Raw genomic sequence first — 18,540 nt, 5'->3', positions numbered from 1 at the left:
TAAAATTATGCACCAACAGAATTACAGATGGATTTCCCCCCCAAAAAATTAGATAAATTAACTGAAAGAATTTTATCCATTGATGAATTTTGGATTCATCAAAGGATTTTATTAATTAATCAATTTTGTTCTATTAAAAGTTGGGCCACTGTGTGGGAGTGGTTACAGAGCATAGGTGTGACTTTTAGGGCTTTGGCAGGACATGGTATCAGTTCCTCCCCTCCCAAGGGCAATAGAATTTTCAGCCCAAAGGTTGATGTAACTATGTGTTTTATGCGACTTAGCTTGCATTTCTTCTAATATTAGTCATTATGCCGTGAGGTAGGCTATTGTTTACATGGTTTTAGCTGTGGGATGTTGGTGTGTGGTGTGTGGATGCTGGGGCTTCCAACATTATGGAGGTAAAGGAAGGCTGCCTGGCTCGACTCTAAAGAGACACAAAAGTTTTCAATCTGAAAATTGTGTATTTGTACCTCTATCTTACATAAGCATCTAAAACAACACCTCCAAATTCCATAATATTGACAACCCAATAGGAAAACAGCAAATTTGATGGGAAAATAGCTTAGACTTCAAATAAGCTCAATAAATAAAACTAATAAAACAAAAGGCTCAACTAACAACAAACAGTTCAGTAAATACTCAATGACTTTAATAACACAATTGTAAGATATAAAAATTTACAAATTTTCTTTTATCTAACCATTTTTGATAACATTGACCAGTTTTATAACTAACAATATAAAATAAATTTTATAGCTGATCAGTGCATTGTTTTGGGACATATGAGAGAAACTGAGGAAAATTATGAAGGAAAGTTCACAATATAGGTGGATCAATGCTGAATATCGAATGACTGAAACAACTGTATTATGAACAATTTTGTAAACCATGGTATTTAAATTAAATTAAAATACTTTTAAGAAGATAGAAAAATATATACTTATGAATTTAAAATTTTAAATATATATACTTATGAATTGCAACATATTGAATTGTTATATATTAACTCAGAATTCTAAACACATAAACTCACTGTACTAACATAATCATTTTCTCAGTTTAAGATCTATTTTGAGTACAGATGAAAAAAATAAAAGTGTTCAACTTGGATAAGCACCCAAGATGACATGTCTTATATATCACTGTTATAAAAGGGAATACTTAAGGTGTGAATAATGAGCATACGTGTGCATGAATGAATTTATGTTGTAAAGTTAATAGGAAAATACACAAATCATTTGAGGATCTCAAACATAACTAAAAATGAGTCAGTCTTCTTGATAGTTATAGATACGTTATTACAAAAAAATTGAAATCCTTAACAAATTTGTCAATCTGGTTATTCAAATTCCATTTAATACTAATAAGAGCAGAAAAAGTACATCTAAACCATGATTTCCTAGAAAGTTTAATTTAATGTAATAAGATGTTATTTGCTTGATTTAAACATTCAAAATAAACTGATTATTACCATTTAAGTAATTTGATCATTTAACATAATTATACTGAATAGCTAATAAAATACATATTACCAAATATTTGCTACATACCAATACATGTTTTTAATGTTTTATACAATGATATCTCTTTTTAACATCTTATATGGTATCTTTTTCTCTGGAGAACAAAATATTCTTTCATCACATAGCAATTAAGAAGAGTCTATAAGACAAAATTGTATGACTACACACCTGTGATTTTAATAATAGGTGTATAGAGACAGTATCACCTTGACTTCAGCTCCTAACCTTGCATATATTCAGATCCTATGGATGTGACTAAAGTATATCAAGTCTTACATTTACTGGGATGTTCTGTGAGCATCCCAAAAATCAAAGCAAGGAATCCACACTACCACCAATGAGAAATGTATTTCAAACATCAGTCATCCCTATTCAGATCCATCTGCAGATCATAAAATGTATTAACTGCACCACAAAACTGAAACCTTTTGAGCAGAGCCACTCATATTTTTGTTGTCTGGCACCTGATCTGTCTAACTCAGTATTGTCCAGTGAGTCTAGAAACAAAGATTATCATTATAGCCAGATAAGTTAAAGCTTTAAGGGAGCACTCATTTGGTGAGGGGTGGAGTGAGAAATCATATGCAGAGATCCAATATATGTATAATTCTGACAAACAAGAATCTCCTTAAATTTGGACAAGTAACTACATTACACTTAGGTTCCAGAAAGTTCAGGGTTAGCAATTTATACAATCCAGGGAGTTCATGTTCATCACTTGGCTCCTACTTTTCTTACCTTAGCCCAGACCCCCCCCCCCCCTAAGAATATAAAGAGTGGAAACTATAGTTGTGTTGCTTATATTGCAAATATTGCAATATATTCAATTCATTTTGACTTATTCTCTCCCTTCCAGTCTACTCTACAGAAGCATGGCAAGCCATCTAGGTCAAAAGCTGACTGTGTATGAACTACTTGTGTGACAGAGCCTCTATTACAGGGATCACCAACATCTGCAAATAAAAAGTCAACTAGAGATATTAATTATGCAGACCTATATGTTAATCTTTTTCATGATTTACTTGCCTGACCAGGTGTAAAGTACAAAAAGGGAGGTTATTGACTAATTCTTGGAAAAGACTATATGGAATAAGTACCTTTCAATATTGGAAAGCTCAGTTCCGGAAATAAAATCTCTCTAAGCCCAGGCTGGCCTTTGAAAATATTAAGAATTTGGGATTCTGAAAGAGGTGATCAGTGACTGTTTTCTAAGTAATCTGATATTTCAGGACAGTGTAATGCTTTGAAATAGAAAAAAAAAGTGGACTGTACTGATATTATTATTGACTTTCCTTAGACACCCCCAATACACACACACACACACACACACACACACACACACACACACACACACACACCATTTCATGAGGTAACGTTTTTCTCTTGACAGACATTTTGAACAGAGGAGCTACAGAATAAATCTGCTTAAATTTTCAGTGCTAATAATTAAGTTTAAATGTTTTAAGTCTTACTTTCTTCTAATAGAGGTAGAAAAGGAATGGTGTTGTAATTTGTTATCTTCCTGAAGAACATTTGGATCTGATTTTTATTCCGGAAGAGTAGGCATATCTAGTTACTGTCAAGGAAAAGATATTAAAATAATTTGGGTAGCTAATTCATTGATAATAAAAAAATAAATTATTTTTCACTGACTGTGAAATTATAGATTCAGTAAGAACTAGAGAATCTTAAAACTGAGACTTAATATTGTTTTAAAATTTCATTTTTCTTAAAAGTCACTTTATGTAATATAAACACTGACAAACCACTATTACATTATTACTTTCTATGAATATATTTATGTTTATTGTTGGGACAAACAGTGTTTAGGTTTATTCCTGGCTCTGTGCTCAATTCCTGGTAGGGCTTAGGGGACCATATGTAGTATGGGGTATCAAATCCAGGCTGACTACATACAAAGCAAACACCCTACCCACAGTAGTACCACTCTTATCTCCCATATGTATTTTTTATTATAAAATCTTTATTTAAGCACCATAGTTCCAAGTATGATTGTAGTTGAGTTTCAGTCATAAACAGAATCCCCCCTTCACCAGTACAGCATTCCCACTATTAATGCCCCCAATCACCCTCCTCCCTCACACCCCGCCTGTTTTTGAAACAGGCATTCTACTTCTTTCATTCATTAACTTTGTCATGCTAGTTGTCAATGTAGTTATTTCTCTAACAGCACTCTTTCTGGTAAACTTCATATTGTGGGGCAGTCCTTCTGACCCTTCACTCTACTGTCTCTGGGATTATAAAATAATAACTTTAATTTTTCTTAAAACTCAGAGATGAGTGAGACTATTCTGTGTCTATCTCTCTCCTTCTGACTTATTTCACTCAGCATAATAGATTCCATGTACATCCATGTATAGGAAAATTTCATGACTTCATCTCCCCTGACAGCTGCATAATATTCCATTGTCTCTATGTGTAGAGTATTTTGTATTTATTTTGTATTTAGAAATAAAGGAGCTTGGAGGGGAAGCCAAAGGAGACAGTTGGGCAGAGGCCGTTGGACAGAGGCAGTTGGTCAGAGGGAGTTGGAGAGAGGCAGTTGGACAGAAAGGATATAAAGGGGGGGGGGGGGGAGAAATAAGGACAGGAGAGGAGAGGAGAGAGATCGAACCAGAAAGGATTAGGCTCTTTTGGCCAAACCTTTTGTCCCCCAAAACTCTTTGTTTGGATCATTTATTGCAGACGATTATTGCCATGGTCTCCCCGAGAATGGAAGTTGGTCTCTCAATTTGGGAGATATTTGGGGACCCTGAATATATCAGCAGTGGACTCAACTTCATGCAACATCTATGTACCACAGTTTCTTTAGTCATTTATCTATTGAAAGGCATTCTTGGTTGTTTCTAGAGTCTGGCTGTTGTAAAAACTCTTCAATGAATATAGGTGTCATCTCCCCTGACACCTGCATAATGTTACATTGTGTATATGTACCAGTTTCTTTAGCCATTTATCTATTGAAGGGCATCTTGGTGGTTTCTATAGTCTGGCTATTGTAAAAAGCTCTGCAATGAATATAGGTGTGAGAAAGGGATTTTTGAATTGCATTTTTGTGTTTCTAAGGCATATCTCTATGAATTATATATCTGGATCATATGGGACCTAAATTTCTAGTTTTTTGAGACTAGATGGCATTCCCACCAGCTGTGAATGAGAGTTTCTTTCTCCCCACATCCTGTCAGCACTGATCGTTCTTGTTTTTTGTGATGTGTGCCAGTCTATGTGGTGACATATAGTACATCATTGTTGTTTTGATTTGCATCTCCCCGATGATTGTGATATGTAGCTTTTTTTTTCATGTGTCTTTGGCCATTTGTATTTCTTCTTTAATGAAGTGTCTGTTCATTTCTTCTCCCCATTTTTTGATACGAGTAGAAATTTTTTCTTGTAGTGCTTCTACTTGTTTGCAGAGTGCTGTTTCCTCATTAAAGATGCCTTTAGTACCAATGCCATGGAGTATTTTACCTACTTGTTGTTCTTTATAGATTCAGGTCTGATATCAAGGTATTTAATCTATTTGGATTTTACCTTCGTAACTGTTTTAGCCGGGGTCTGAGTTTGTTTTTTTGCAAGTAGCTAACCAGTTGTGCTAATAGCACTAGCTGGAGAGGCTTTCCTTGCTCCACTTAGGATTTGTTGCCCCTTTATAAAAATGATTGTATGTCTGAGGAACATTCTCTGAATACTCAAGACTATTCCACTGATCTAAGGATTTTTCTTTATTCCAACACCATGCTTTTTTGTTAATTATTGCTTTGTAATACAATTTAAAATTGAGGAAAGTGATGCCTCCTATATTCCATTTCCCAAATAGCTTTAATATTCATGGTTTTTATTGTTCCAAATGAATTTTAGGATTGTTTGATCCGCTTCTTTAAAGAATGTCATGAATGTCGTTAGAGGGATTGCTTAATACTGTACAATGCCTTGAGGAGTGTTGCCATTTTAAAGATGTTAATCCTGGCAATCCATGAGCAGAGTATGTGTTTCCATTTCCATGTGTCCTCTCTTATTTCTTGAAGCAGGGTTTTGTAGTTTTCTTTGTATAGATTCTTCACATCCTTAGTTAAGTTGAATCCAAGATATTTGAGTGTTTGTGACAATAATGGAACGGGCTTTTTAATGTACATTTCTTCTCTTTAATTGTTGGTGTTTAAGAAGGCCATTGATTTTTTGCATGTTAATTTTGTAGCCTGCCACTTTGCTATGAATCTATTGTTTCTAGAAGTTCTTCGGTAGAGTCTTTAGGATTTTCTAAGTATAGTATCATCTCATCTGCCAACAATGAGAGCTTGACTTCTTCCTTTTCTATCTGGATGCCCTTGATATCATTTTCTTGCTAATCACTATAGCAAGTAATTTCAGTACTACTTTAGATAGGAATAGTGAGAGAGAACAGCCTTTTCTTGTACCAGGTTTTAGAAGAAAGGCTTTAAGTTTTTCTCCATTGAGGATAATATTTGCCATAGTTTTGTGGTAGATGGCCTTAACTATATTTGAAAAAGCTCCTTTCATCCTCATCCAGATAAGAGATTTATCAAGAATGGGTGTTGGAATGTATCAAATGTTTTCTCTGTGTCTATTGATTGATCATATAATTTTTATTTTTCTTGTTGTTTATATTGTGTATTATGTTGATTGATTTATGTATTTTAACCATTCTTGCATTCCTGGGATGAAACCTATTTGATCATAGTAAATGACCTTGTTGATGAGGCCTTGGATCCTATTTGCCAGAATTTTGTTGAGGATCTTTGCATATGTGTTCATCAGGGATATTGGTCTGTAATTTTCCTTTATGGTATCAAGGTGATGTTGCTTTATAAAAACTATTTGAAAGTGTTCACGTTTTTTTCAGCTTCATGAAAGAGCTTGGCAATGATTGGTAGTAGTTCCTCTTGAAAAGTTGGAAGTAATTCACTATTGAATCCATCTGGGCCAGGTTTTTTTTTTTATTAGGTAGATATATGATTACTGTTTTAATCTCCCCAATAGTGATGGGGGTGGTTAGATATGTTACATCCTTAATCAACAGTGGAAGGTTATAACAGTCCAAGAACTTATCAATTTCTTCCAGGTTCTCATGTTCATGCTCTATGCTTTCTCAAAGTAGTCTTAGATTACCCTTTGACTCACTGAAGTATCTGTAATAATCTCCCCCTTTTCATTTTTAAGAAGGGTTATCAAGTTTCTCTCTCCCTTTCTTTCTTTGTGATTTTTGCCAGTGGTCTTTCAATCTTGTTTATTTTTTCAAAAAATAAAAAAAAAAAACGGTTTTCATTAATTTTTTTGGATTTTGGGGAGGTTTCCACTTCATTGATTTCTGCTCTAAGCTTTTTTATTTCCTTCTGTCTCCCTATTTTTAGTTCCTTTTATTGATCATTTTCTAGGTTTATAAGCTGCCTCATTAAGCTATTTATGTAGGCCTCTTCTTCCTTCCTGGTGTGTGCTTGCAAAGCTATAAATTTTCCTCTCGGTACCGCTTTTGCTGTGTCCCATAAATTCTGACTGTGTCTTCATTATCATTTATTTATAGGAACATTTTGATTTCCTCATTGATTTCATCTTGGACCCACTAGTTGTTCAGTAGTAGGCTGTTTAATTTCCAGGTATTAAAATTTTCCTCTGTGTCCTTTTGTAGTTCACATCTAATTTCAGAGCTTTGTGATCAGCTAGGGTAGTATGCAAAATTTCTATTCTCTTGATTTTATGGAGGTATATTTTATGTACCAGCATGTGGTCTATCCTATAGAATCATCCATGTACATTGGAGAAGAATGTGTATACAGGTTTCAAGGGATGTAGTGCCCTATATATATATATATATATATATATATATATATATATATATATATATATATATATATATCTACTAGGCCTCTTTCTTCCATTTCTCTTTTCAGGGCTAGTATATTTTTGTTGGGTTTCAGTCTGGTTGACCTATCAAGTGGTGGCAGGGCAGTGTTGAGGTCTCCCACAATTATTGTGTTACTATTGATATCTTTAAAATTTGTCAATAATTGTATTAGATATTTTGCAGGTCTCTCATTGTTGCAAATATGTTTAGTAGTGTGATTTCTTCCAATTGCACATATCCCTTGATTAGTACAAAGTGTCCATCTTTGTCATTTACTACTTTTCTGAAACTAAAATTTGTGTTGTCTGATATCAATATAGCCACTCCACTTTTTTAACGCTGTTGTTTGCTTGGATGATTTTCCTCCAGCCTTTGAGTTTGAGTCTATATTATGATTATTCAGGTGTGTTTCTTGTAGGCAGCAGAAGGTTGGCTTCATCTTTTTGATTCTTTTTGCCACATTGTGCTTCTTAAGTGGTGCATTTAGTCCATTGCTGTTGAGAGAGATGATTGTCCTGGGGTTTAATGTCATCTTTGTGTATAAGTTTGGTGTGTCTGTTGGTCTGTCTTGTCTTAAAGTGGACCTTTCAGTTTTGTTTTTGTTTTTTTTTTCAGATTTTCTTTTAAGGCTGGTTTTGCATCTGTAAAGTTTCTGAGCTGTTGCTTATCTGTGAAGCTATGTATTCTTCCTTCAATGCTGAACGTGAGTCAGGCTGGGTGCAGTATTCTAGGTGATGCATCTATTTCATTCAGTCTTGTCACAATATCCCACTACTGTCTTCTGGACTTGAGAGTTTCTTGTGACATGTCTGCTGTAAATCTTAAAGATGCTCCTTTGAATGTAATTTCCATTTTTTATATTTCTGCTTTCAGTATTCTATCTCTATCTGTGGGATTCATCATTGTGACTAGGAAGTGTCTTGGGGTGTTTTTCTTTGGGTCTCTTTTAACTGGTACTCTTTGGGCATGCAGGATTTGATTGCATGCAGTCTTAAGCTCTTGAAGTATCTTTGTGATGATGTCTTTGACTGTTGATTCTTCCTGGGGATCTTCCTCCTGGGCCTCTGTGACTCCAATGATTCTTTTGTTCTTTCTTTTGAGTTTCTTAAAGACTTCTATTTTCATCTGTTCACATTCCTTGAGTACATTTTCCATTGTCTGATAGTTTACCTTAAGATTATTTTCCAATCTCTTCTGCTGTATGGAGTAGTTCTGCATTTAATCTTCCAGTTCACTGATTCTGTCCTCTGCTACTGTTACCCTGTTGGAGAGGTTTTCCACTGAGGTTTTCAGTTCAGCTACCATGTTTTTCAAACCTGTTATTACAGTTTAGAGTTTTCTAATTCAGTTTTTGTGTTCTGTTCAGCTTGATCTATGCTTTTTTTTAATTTCTATCAAGATATTCCACATTTTTATTCTAAACTTATCTGAGAGATTAATCAAGTAGTTGGTATTTGGGGGGTCATCAGAACTATAATCTTCATTCTCTGTGCATAGTGTTTGCCTACGTAGTTTCCCCATAGTCACATTTGTAGTGTGATTTTTCCACGTGTTATGGTGGGGTTCATTAGCTAGTAAAATGTGTGGCTGCATTTGGAGTGGTCACGCACTTCTGGAGCCCCTGTCTGCTGTGGAGCCTCTAGGAAACAGTTTTCACTGGTTCTTTCTTGGCCTCCTCAGAATTTCAGGAAACAGAAGAGTAAATGTGCAGAGGCAGCAGAGATGTTTTCAGGCTTTCTCCTTGTGGCTCAGCATACAGCAAGTGTCAGGCACCAACCCCCTTGTCTGCTGTGGAGCTTCTAGAAGACAGTTTTCGCTGGGTCTTTCTTGGCCTCCTCAGGAGAATTACAGGAGACAGAAGACACGTAAGTATTTTTGTTTGTTTTTAGGCAGTATCTAGCTGAACTCAGGGTGTACTCCTGATTCAAGGCTCAGGGACCACTCCTAGTAGTATCTTAGCAACCATACAGTGTCAAGGTTCAAATCAGGGTCAAGCATATGAAAAGCAAGTTACTATACTTCTGAACTATCTATCTTACCTAAATTTCAATAATTTTATAAAAACATTATGTTTCGTAATCTTTAAATATAACACATTTGATGTAATATCTTATATTTTAGATGAGGTAGAAAATTTATATGAATATGTGCAAATTAAAAATGTCATATATTTTACAAAAGTCTTACAATATCCCTCCTCTCCTAAATTTTTATACAATTTGTTCCAATGACATTTCTGTAACTTATGAAGATCTGTCATCCAGTTCATCAAATCCATTAATCATTGCAGCATAATAATTTTTCTTAATATTTAGTTCATATCTGATTCAGCTGATCGCTCTATCTTCCTAAAACTTTTTTTTCTTTTTAGTACAGAATTACTTTTAGAGATTCCAAACTAATCTGGCTTACTGCCTCATTTTATATGATATGTATTTTTGGCCCACCCTCATGCACCCCAGAAATATAACTTCTTTAAGACAAAACAAAGTGGTCCCTAATTATAACCAATGTTACAACCACTACCCAAGGTTTTAGGGTTGGGGCAGTATCACCAACTCAGAATATATTGTTCCATATGCTACTATTTAATACACAACTTTAAATACTAACGAGTTTGGAATTTATATATTTACCTAAGTTTATCCTCTGAAACCCACAATGTAATTCTGCTTATTGTAACCATCTACAACTTAATAATTTATAAAATCAAATTTCATTCTATCTTGGTTCCTCCTCCAATTTCGGTTTCTAAACAGCTATTCCTCCATCTAATATCCTCATTCAGCTAGTTATCTATACCCACATTCATGAGTCAGTCCTGCTAATTATCTTAAACATATTCCTCAAATTAAAATATTTACTATTTGCAGGTCAAACTCCTCAAACTATAGTAACAATATGTGTCCCACAGGGAAAAAAATCCTTCTGTTGTTCCTGCATGATTCATTATCTGCTTCTCCCCATATATCCTTATCAATAGTCAGAAATACTCACTAAAAGCTCTACTTAAATTTTCTATCCAAGACTCCTCTAATGATGACCATAAATCTTTGGAAAGATTACAAGCACACTATTGCATCCTGCAATACCATATGGTGATAAAATTTTTCTTGTATTTCTGATTCATTTTGTTGCCATCATTGCTCTCTTTGGTATTACTCTATGACAATGGCACCATATCTTTGACAAAAGTCCATATATGATTGCTACATAAGAGCCTTTGCATATGTGTTTCCTGTTCCTTGGAAAGCTCTTTCCCTCAACTCTCCTATTTAATCACTGACTTTATTAATTCCTCAGTTTAAATGTTCAACTATCAAAACATTGTCTCTAATTATATAAATCGGTAAAAGTTTCAATAAAAATAATTAGAAAACTCAATAGTTGAGCACAGCATTTAAGAAAGAAATACTTCCTGGATGTGTGGGTTGATTGATTGATAAAAAAATAGTTACTAGCTGGATTTCCCCACAGTATAAATAAATGAGATAAAAAACAATGTTAAGATCTAGAAAGATGAAAACCCCTCTTATTTGCCTTTAACTCGTCAGTCCATGTGGCAGGTTCTCAAGCTATACTTTTTAAACAATGATTGGCTGAAGGAATATGGTAGAAAATATTTGTATGCATTCAAAAAGATGAGGCTATAGTTCAAGGAAATAAAATTTGCACAATAATTTTTATAGAATGTCTGAAAGAACAAACTAATAAACTATTTGCCAAAGGTCACACAGCTGGTTGTCAGAGAGGAGCTTTAATTCCAGAGGGAAGAACTTCGAGATCTTTGCATTTTCTCCCATCATCCATCACTCATGAGGCATTATCCTGAAGGAAGAGGCATCCAACTCTGCAGTATTATATTGAGGCAATGCTTTCCTTTATTTTCAAAGGTATTCAAGTTCATAGAAGCAAGATTAAAGACATGATTCAAGATACAATGAGCAATATATAAAGTACTCTTCTCATGAAATATCCATATTTCAGATTAGAGGCTTGCTATCTTAAACACTGTACATCATTTCTTGAAAATCTTATAGGCCAGATGTGCTTAGCATTAGTAAACAGTTCACATAAAATAAGCTGAAAACTGACAATGTTTTTTTTAGCCTAACATCTCCTAACATCACAACACTATGAATGAGTAAGAGTTATAAGATATATTTTCATTGATCATTCAGTTTTTCACATCATAATGGAATCTTGTTTATTTTTTGTCACAGAACACCATCTACTTAAGGCATCCAAGTCATGAAACTGAGTCTGCTAATGAAATATCTTTTTCCTTCTCTACCAGAAGAAGCTGTTTGGGTTTCCTTTGTAACTTTAAAGAATAAATTTTCTGGGAGGCAGAGAAGTAAGAGAAGAAGCAAGAAACATGAACAAGTTTTCTAAAGCTTCTTTCCAATGGAAAGCAAACATCTTACACACTAGTATGTTATTGTTCAAAGAATATTAGCTAAACATTGACTTTGAGTAGATTACCGCACAAACTAAATTTTGTTCCTTAAACAATATGGAATGTACCTTCAAAGAGGAACCATCTGTTATGTCTGAGTCACATGTTGGACAATTGCACGAAATGATGAAGATAATGTCAAGGTACAGCTTTGAAAGAGAGTCTAGTGGGCTTTAGCAAGAAAAAGGTGAAGTGATATATATGCATGTGTTATCGACAAATGAAGTACAAGGAACCACAATAAAACACAAGACATGTTCTATGGACATGTTATCTTATTTCAAGGCCATTGCTAAGAACATGACCATGGGTAAAAGAAAATAAAGATAGCTGACAAATTAAAAACATAAGAGGTTTTAGGATTAAATCTTGTAGCATTTAAGTGAGTTCTAATGTTTCATGTCATTAGCATGGAAATTTGCTTGGAATACATACTGAGTAACAACTTCATTTGGTGACTTCTTACTTAATAGCCATAGAGGAGATATTGTATCAGAAACTGGGAAAGAGGTAAGGCTTCATAGCCTTACTAAATAGTATCAGAGTTCTTGTAACTATTATTATTTCTATCATTTCTTAAATGATAAAAATGAGATCTTAACAATTTCAGGGCTTTGAAAAAGGTCAGATAGTTAATAAGAGCTCAACTTTAGAGAGACTGATCCAGAGATAATACCCTTTTCTTTTAAAAACAATTTTGAAGATACACTCAAATAGGAAGGACTTCTAACCATATCATACCTGGAAGAAAACATGCTAATTCAATATTTTCAAAAGAAGGGAACAAATTTGCAAGCAGACACTTCCAAAGGTAAGTGCTGGTATTCTCTGGTGGTAAAAATAATAATATTGAATGAAATACAGAAGTGAGTTTAGCAAAAAAAAAAAAAAAAAAAAAAAAACAAAAAAAAAAAACAAGATTTTTAAAATCTGCTACATATATAACTTCAAAAGACTTGTATCCAAATTCAAACCTAGAAAATAAAATTTATAGTTATAAAAGACAATACTATCAGTATCACATTGACTCATATATTGTAAGAAAACTCCAAGATTTAAAGTTCTCAAGTATTCTATTGTAAGAATTGCTTTTGACTTATTCATTCAGTCCTGCTTTTTACCCATCCATTCTTTATGATGAGATTATAAAGGGGAAAATATTCAGGGGTCTCAAACTCAATTTACCTGGGGGCTGCAGGAGGCAAAGTTGGGGTGATCCTTGAGTGCAAAGTCAGTAGTAAGCCTTGAACATTGGGGTTTGTGACCCGAACAACTAAAACAAAACAAAACAAAAAGATTCCTCTCGGGCAGGGCCACAAAATGTTGTACGAAGGGCCGTTTGAGGCCCGCAGGCCAAGAGTTTGAGACCCCTGACTAGATTCTGACTTAGTATCACTTAACTCTTTTCTGCCAACTTTATACAATGATGCATCTTTATTATCTTAAATGCAATTTGGCCTAAATCAGAAATCATAACCTCTCCTCTTCTGTCATATTATTGCCATCTGCCTCTCATCAAATGTATTCCCCAGTAACAGTCACCCATGTTAGATTTCCTGAAGTCAATAGAGTCTTCCATCACTGAGGAATACAAATACCAAATTAATCATTGATTCCTACTCAGTCTTTCTTTTTTTAATAGCTATTCATTCACCAAATCTCAAAGATTCATTTTATCTACTCCCATCACTGACTTTATTTGGGTCCCTATTACAGTATCATCTTCATATAATCCCTCTTCAAGGAAGTGGTTCTAAAGTGTGGCCTGGGAGAAAGTACTTGGGTAAAATTAAAAAATACTCTACCAAATGAAAGAAGATATTGGCACACAAAGTATCAGATAAAAGACTGAATAGCAAAAGCATAAACAGCATTCACAAAGCTCAACATCAAAGAATCCAAAGATCCTATCAAGAAATAAAGAAAGATAATGAGAGAGCAAGAGTGAGAGAGAGAGAAAGAGCTAAGACAGTAGGTAGGATGTTTTACCTTTCACATGGCAGATCCAGGTTCTGTCCCCAGCATCCCCAAGCCAGCCAGGTGTAACCCCTGAGCAACACCAAGTGTTGCCCAAAAACAAAACAAAACAAACAAAAAAAGAAAGGAAAGGAAATCACTAACCATTAAGGAAGTGCAAATCAAAACAACAGTAAGATGCCAACACACACCAGAGTTCTTGCCATTCATCGAACAGAATGACAATTTGTGTTGTTGAAGATGAGGGTAAAAAGGGACCATCATTTATGCCTGGTGGGATTATTGACTCTTCAGCCTTTTTTGGAAGCCAATACAATCATTACTCAAAAAGAACTAACAATTGAGTTTCCAAACAAACCATCAATCCAGTCTTTTGGATTATACCCCAAAGGTAGAAGAGACATCTGTTTATTGCAGCACTATTCACAATAATCAAAATCTGGACTTAACCCTAGTGGCCAAGAATTGATGGATAAAGAAACTATGGTATATCTACACAATGGAATACTACCTGGCAGAAAAAATAAAGTCCTGCAATTTGCTGCTCTTTGGGAAGATTTGGACAGTATTAAATTGAGTGAAATTAGTCAAAGGGTGGGGACAGACACCGCATGATCTCTCTTCTGTTTGATATAAAGAAACTTCACAAGGAAATATAGTAGAACCAGTCTTCTGTAGAATGCTTATTATTAGATTGGAGGTGTGGGGTGAGGATAAATTGGAGAATAAAATACTAGGACAATGGGGGGTTGTTTGCTCTAGAGATAGGTTGGAGGACAGAAGGAAACTGAGAACATTAATTGAAGGAAATCAACATTGGTCAAAGGATTGATGATGAAACAGTGCATTACTGAAAATTAATAATGAACAATATTGCAACTCTGTAATTCACAGTGCTTAATTTTTTAGTTATCAAAAATAATATGAAGTTCTCATCCTCTTTTATTATCAGGGAAATATAAACCAAAACAATAAAGAGGTATCATATCACATATATTCTATTGCTTTACATTCAAAATACTAGAAATAGTGAGTGTTGGTGGAGATGTATAAAAGCAACTCTCAGTCACAGCTTACGGTATATACTGTCTTAGTTAGTCTAGATGAGAAAGAATATGGAAAATAATTTTGAATAAAATTAGAATACAGCTCTTCAGTACCCACAATTTTATTTCTGGGCATCTATCCTTAAAACTCAAAAACACTAGTCTAAAAAGATATTCACATCTAAGAACGTTACTATGCTTAGTACAAATGCCCAACGAGAAAGATAAAGAAGTTTTAGTACATACACACAATAGAATACTATGCAGTTTTACAAAAATGTTGAAACTGTACAGTTTGCTGCAACTCCAATTGAAATGAAGGGCAGCATGTGGAAATCAAAACAAATAAGAGAAAGGACAAAGACCAGATGATTTCACTTATCTGGTGTGTCTAGAGGAATAAAGACAGGGATAGATAATATCAATTGATAGCAAACTCTGGGTACTGGAGTACAATGAGAACATTGCACTAGGGAAGTCATGTATTAGAGCTGGCAATGGAGCATGAATAGGGATAATCTGAGCACTTTGGCGATGGTAAGGGAAGATAAGTGTATACACCAAGACTGTATATCAACACCATTGTAAACACATTACCTTAACTATAATAATGTCTGAAATGTGTCCTGGGATCAGTAGCCCCATAGTTTCCTGCAAACTTGTTTGAAATGCAATGTTTTAGTTTTTGGCCCCCCAAGAATTTTCCAGGTGTTCATAAATCAGATCCCACATTTAATAATAATAAGTTATTCCAAAAGAAGGCTACAAATGAAAGAATTAAAAACTTATTGGAATCCATAAAAATATGGTAAGAAGAGTCCAGAAAATGGACTCTTCAGGATGGGAAAAGAACAGTTAGAATGCAGGCATAAAAGCTGTGCCTTTGCTTTCAGAACTGGTTTTATTTTACCAGGAGGAACTGGTGTGGGACTTTCGCACATCTCAACTTTCATCGGATACCACTTTCTTGCATCTTCTTGGAATATTTTTTATCTGATCTATTAAAACAAAAATCATGAGGAACAGTGAAAGAATATCGAAATGTATTTTAAAATAAATAATGTTCCAAAGTGAATGATTAAAATGAGTTTTAAAATTAAACCATTGCTGATCAGGATATCATCTCTGGGTATATATTTGATTCTAGATATGTACATATTGTAGACAATAAAATAAAACCTCAAAATTCAGTGTTCCTCTTAACTATGTATTTTTATATTCTTCAATATGGGACATAAATTAGGACAAGTTGGTACCAATTCCAAAAAGGTTGAGTTTGTAGAAAACTTGAAGATAAACATATTAACTTAATATATTCTAGTATTTTTAAGCCAGATATGTAAAACTATTGGTGCATTGTATTTTTTTTTGTGACTATGAATCATGATTCTGATATCACAATTGTTTTAGTCTGTTCAAAAATTTAGACAACAAAATTCTTGCTTCTTAGGTCACAATTCAATGTTCTAAAGTCAGCAATGTCAATTCTAGGCCATGACTGTGACATCATAATTCATGATGCTGAATTCAGAATGGACATATTTTTGCGAACCATTGTGACCATGAGTCATGATTCTAATATCACAATTGTCTTAATGTGGTTAAAAATGGTGCATTGTATTTTTAAGTTATTTTTCATTTTTATGAATAAAATCGTGTTTATTCTAAAAAATAAGCTATTCCAATACAGACTAATATTTGAGAACCACTGCTTCCTATTAATATATTTCAAATAAGTAGAAGATAATTTTGTTCACAGAATTCTTTATAAGGTCTGGATTCTTTCAAGAAGAAAAAAATATGAATCTCTTTGGAAGTAGAGTTTCTCATTTCAGAGTTCTGGCTTACTTTTTCTTCTTTCATTTGTATCACCTTCCTAAATGAATCTTATAGTCCAAGTATAGCAAACCCTGCTTCACTTTTGTGACATGTTTTCCTGCATCTGAGCTTCTGCCTACTGCCTATAGAAAGCCACCACCCCTTTAGTTAAACCTTAGTCACCTTGTGAGTCTCACCAGAATCACCTCCTCTCAGGAGACATCCCTATGCCCTGTGCCTAAGGAAATGGCTGTGCTGTTGCTTCCACAGAATCTCCCAGTCAACTCATTGCAGCTATAACTCCATTTAAAAGGCCAGCTCTACTCTGTCTTTGTCATCATTTAAGGGCTAATTCAGCCCAGTGTTACTCTCTGTAGCCACAGAATAATTAAAAACTAATGACTAATAACTAAATAGCATGACTAATACATGTTAATAAATTTGATAATTTAATGTTGAATTTAACATCACATAACTCCTCCTCCAGGGAATGCATGAAGCTAACAGCACTTGAAATCACTCATAAATATGTATTATCCTATATTAATATATTTTCATTATTATATTATATGAAATATATTTTCACTAACTATATATATATATATATTTGGATGGTGAAAAACAGTCAGTGAGGATCTTACTATCTTTGAGGCTACTGCAGAATTGAACTTACTATGGATGGCAATAATGATAAAAGAAATTCTTCCTAACACAAATAAGTTAGTGCTCCAAGAGCAGCCCGAGTGACAGTCAGCAGCTCTTAATTCTAACTCAAATCTGCCAAATGCAATACTACTGATCAGAATAAGTATCTTAAAGAGCACATGTTCAAGTGTGACTTCACAATCTAAGTGTGAGATGTTGGGTAAATTGCTCTGTTTCTCATATTAAATAAGTCGATAACCTTGTGTTTATCTTAGAAAGATCTTAGAATATTTATTATGATATTAATCAATTTATTTATTAATAGTAGATACCAATTAATATTAGCAATTATTCTCTAGTAAATAGTCCTTAGGCAGAGATGAATAAAAACTACAAATAGTCTATGAACATGGATTAAAATACCGTTAGACTTCTCTCTTAAAGGGCAGATACAATAGTAAAGCAGGTAGGGTACTTGCCTTGCATGCAGAGTTCAAACTCTGGCACCCTATTTCATCCCTTAAATCTCAAGAGGAGTGAGTGATTCCTGAGCTCAGAACCAGGATAAAGTCCTGAGCACGAGGGTGTATGGCTACACAGCAAAGCAAAACAAAACAACAAAAAGACCTATATTAAAACCTATCTTAAAAGCTCAATATAAATTTTAGGTATAAATCTTGAACATGTATTTCTATAAAACTGAGAGTCTAATTTTCATACTTTATCTCCTCAATGTCATAATATTATACTTGGCTTTGTTAGAAATCTTTCATCATTGACACCTTAAATATGTAATTTTTAAATTTGTACTACCAAACAATGGAGTAATTTTTATTTGTAGAGGAGAATCTTTTTTTTTTTTTTTGCCTTTTATTTTTCTTTTTGGGCCACACTAGTGACACTCAGGGGTTATTTCTGGTTATGCGCTCAGAAATCACACCTGGGTTGGGGGACCACATGGGATGCCAGGGGATTGAACCAGGGTCCATCCTAGCTTAGCATGTACAAGGCAAATGCCGTACCACTTGCGCAGCTACTCTGGCCCCGAGAGGAAACATTTTGGGGGTAAAATTCATAACATGAACCTACATACATTTCTGTTTCTCTTAATACAATATCACATAGGAAACACCTTTCAGCCTATCAAAAGTATGTGTCAACAACTGACAGGAAAGTGTCAACACTTCAAAG

The 18,540-nt window shown here is 34.3% G+C and overlaps 1 protein-coding gene across 4 annotated transcripts in view; it reads right to left on the bottom strand.

Moving 5' to 3' along the window:
* Positions 1-18,540, bottom strand: part of PPFIA2 (PTPRF interacting protein alpha 2) — a 452,934-nt gene that overhangs the window by 347,477 nt on the left and 86,917 nt on the right. The gene's annotated exons all lie outside the window — the stretch shown is intronic.

This window comes from Suncus etruscus, chromosome 11 (assembly GCF_024139225.1).
Source record: "Suncus etruscus isolate mSunEtr1 chromosome 11, mSunEtr1.pri.cur, whole genome shotgun sequence".
NCBI lineage: Eukaryota > Metazoa > Chordata > Mammalia > Eulipotyphla > Soricidae > Suncus > Suncus etruscus.
The sequence above is the reverse complement of the archived record's forward strand: the minus strand, read 5'-3'. Positions and strand labels throughout refer to the sequence as shown.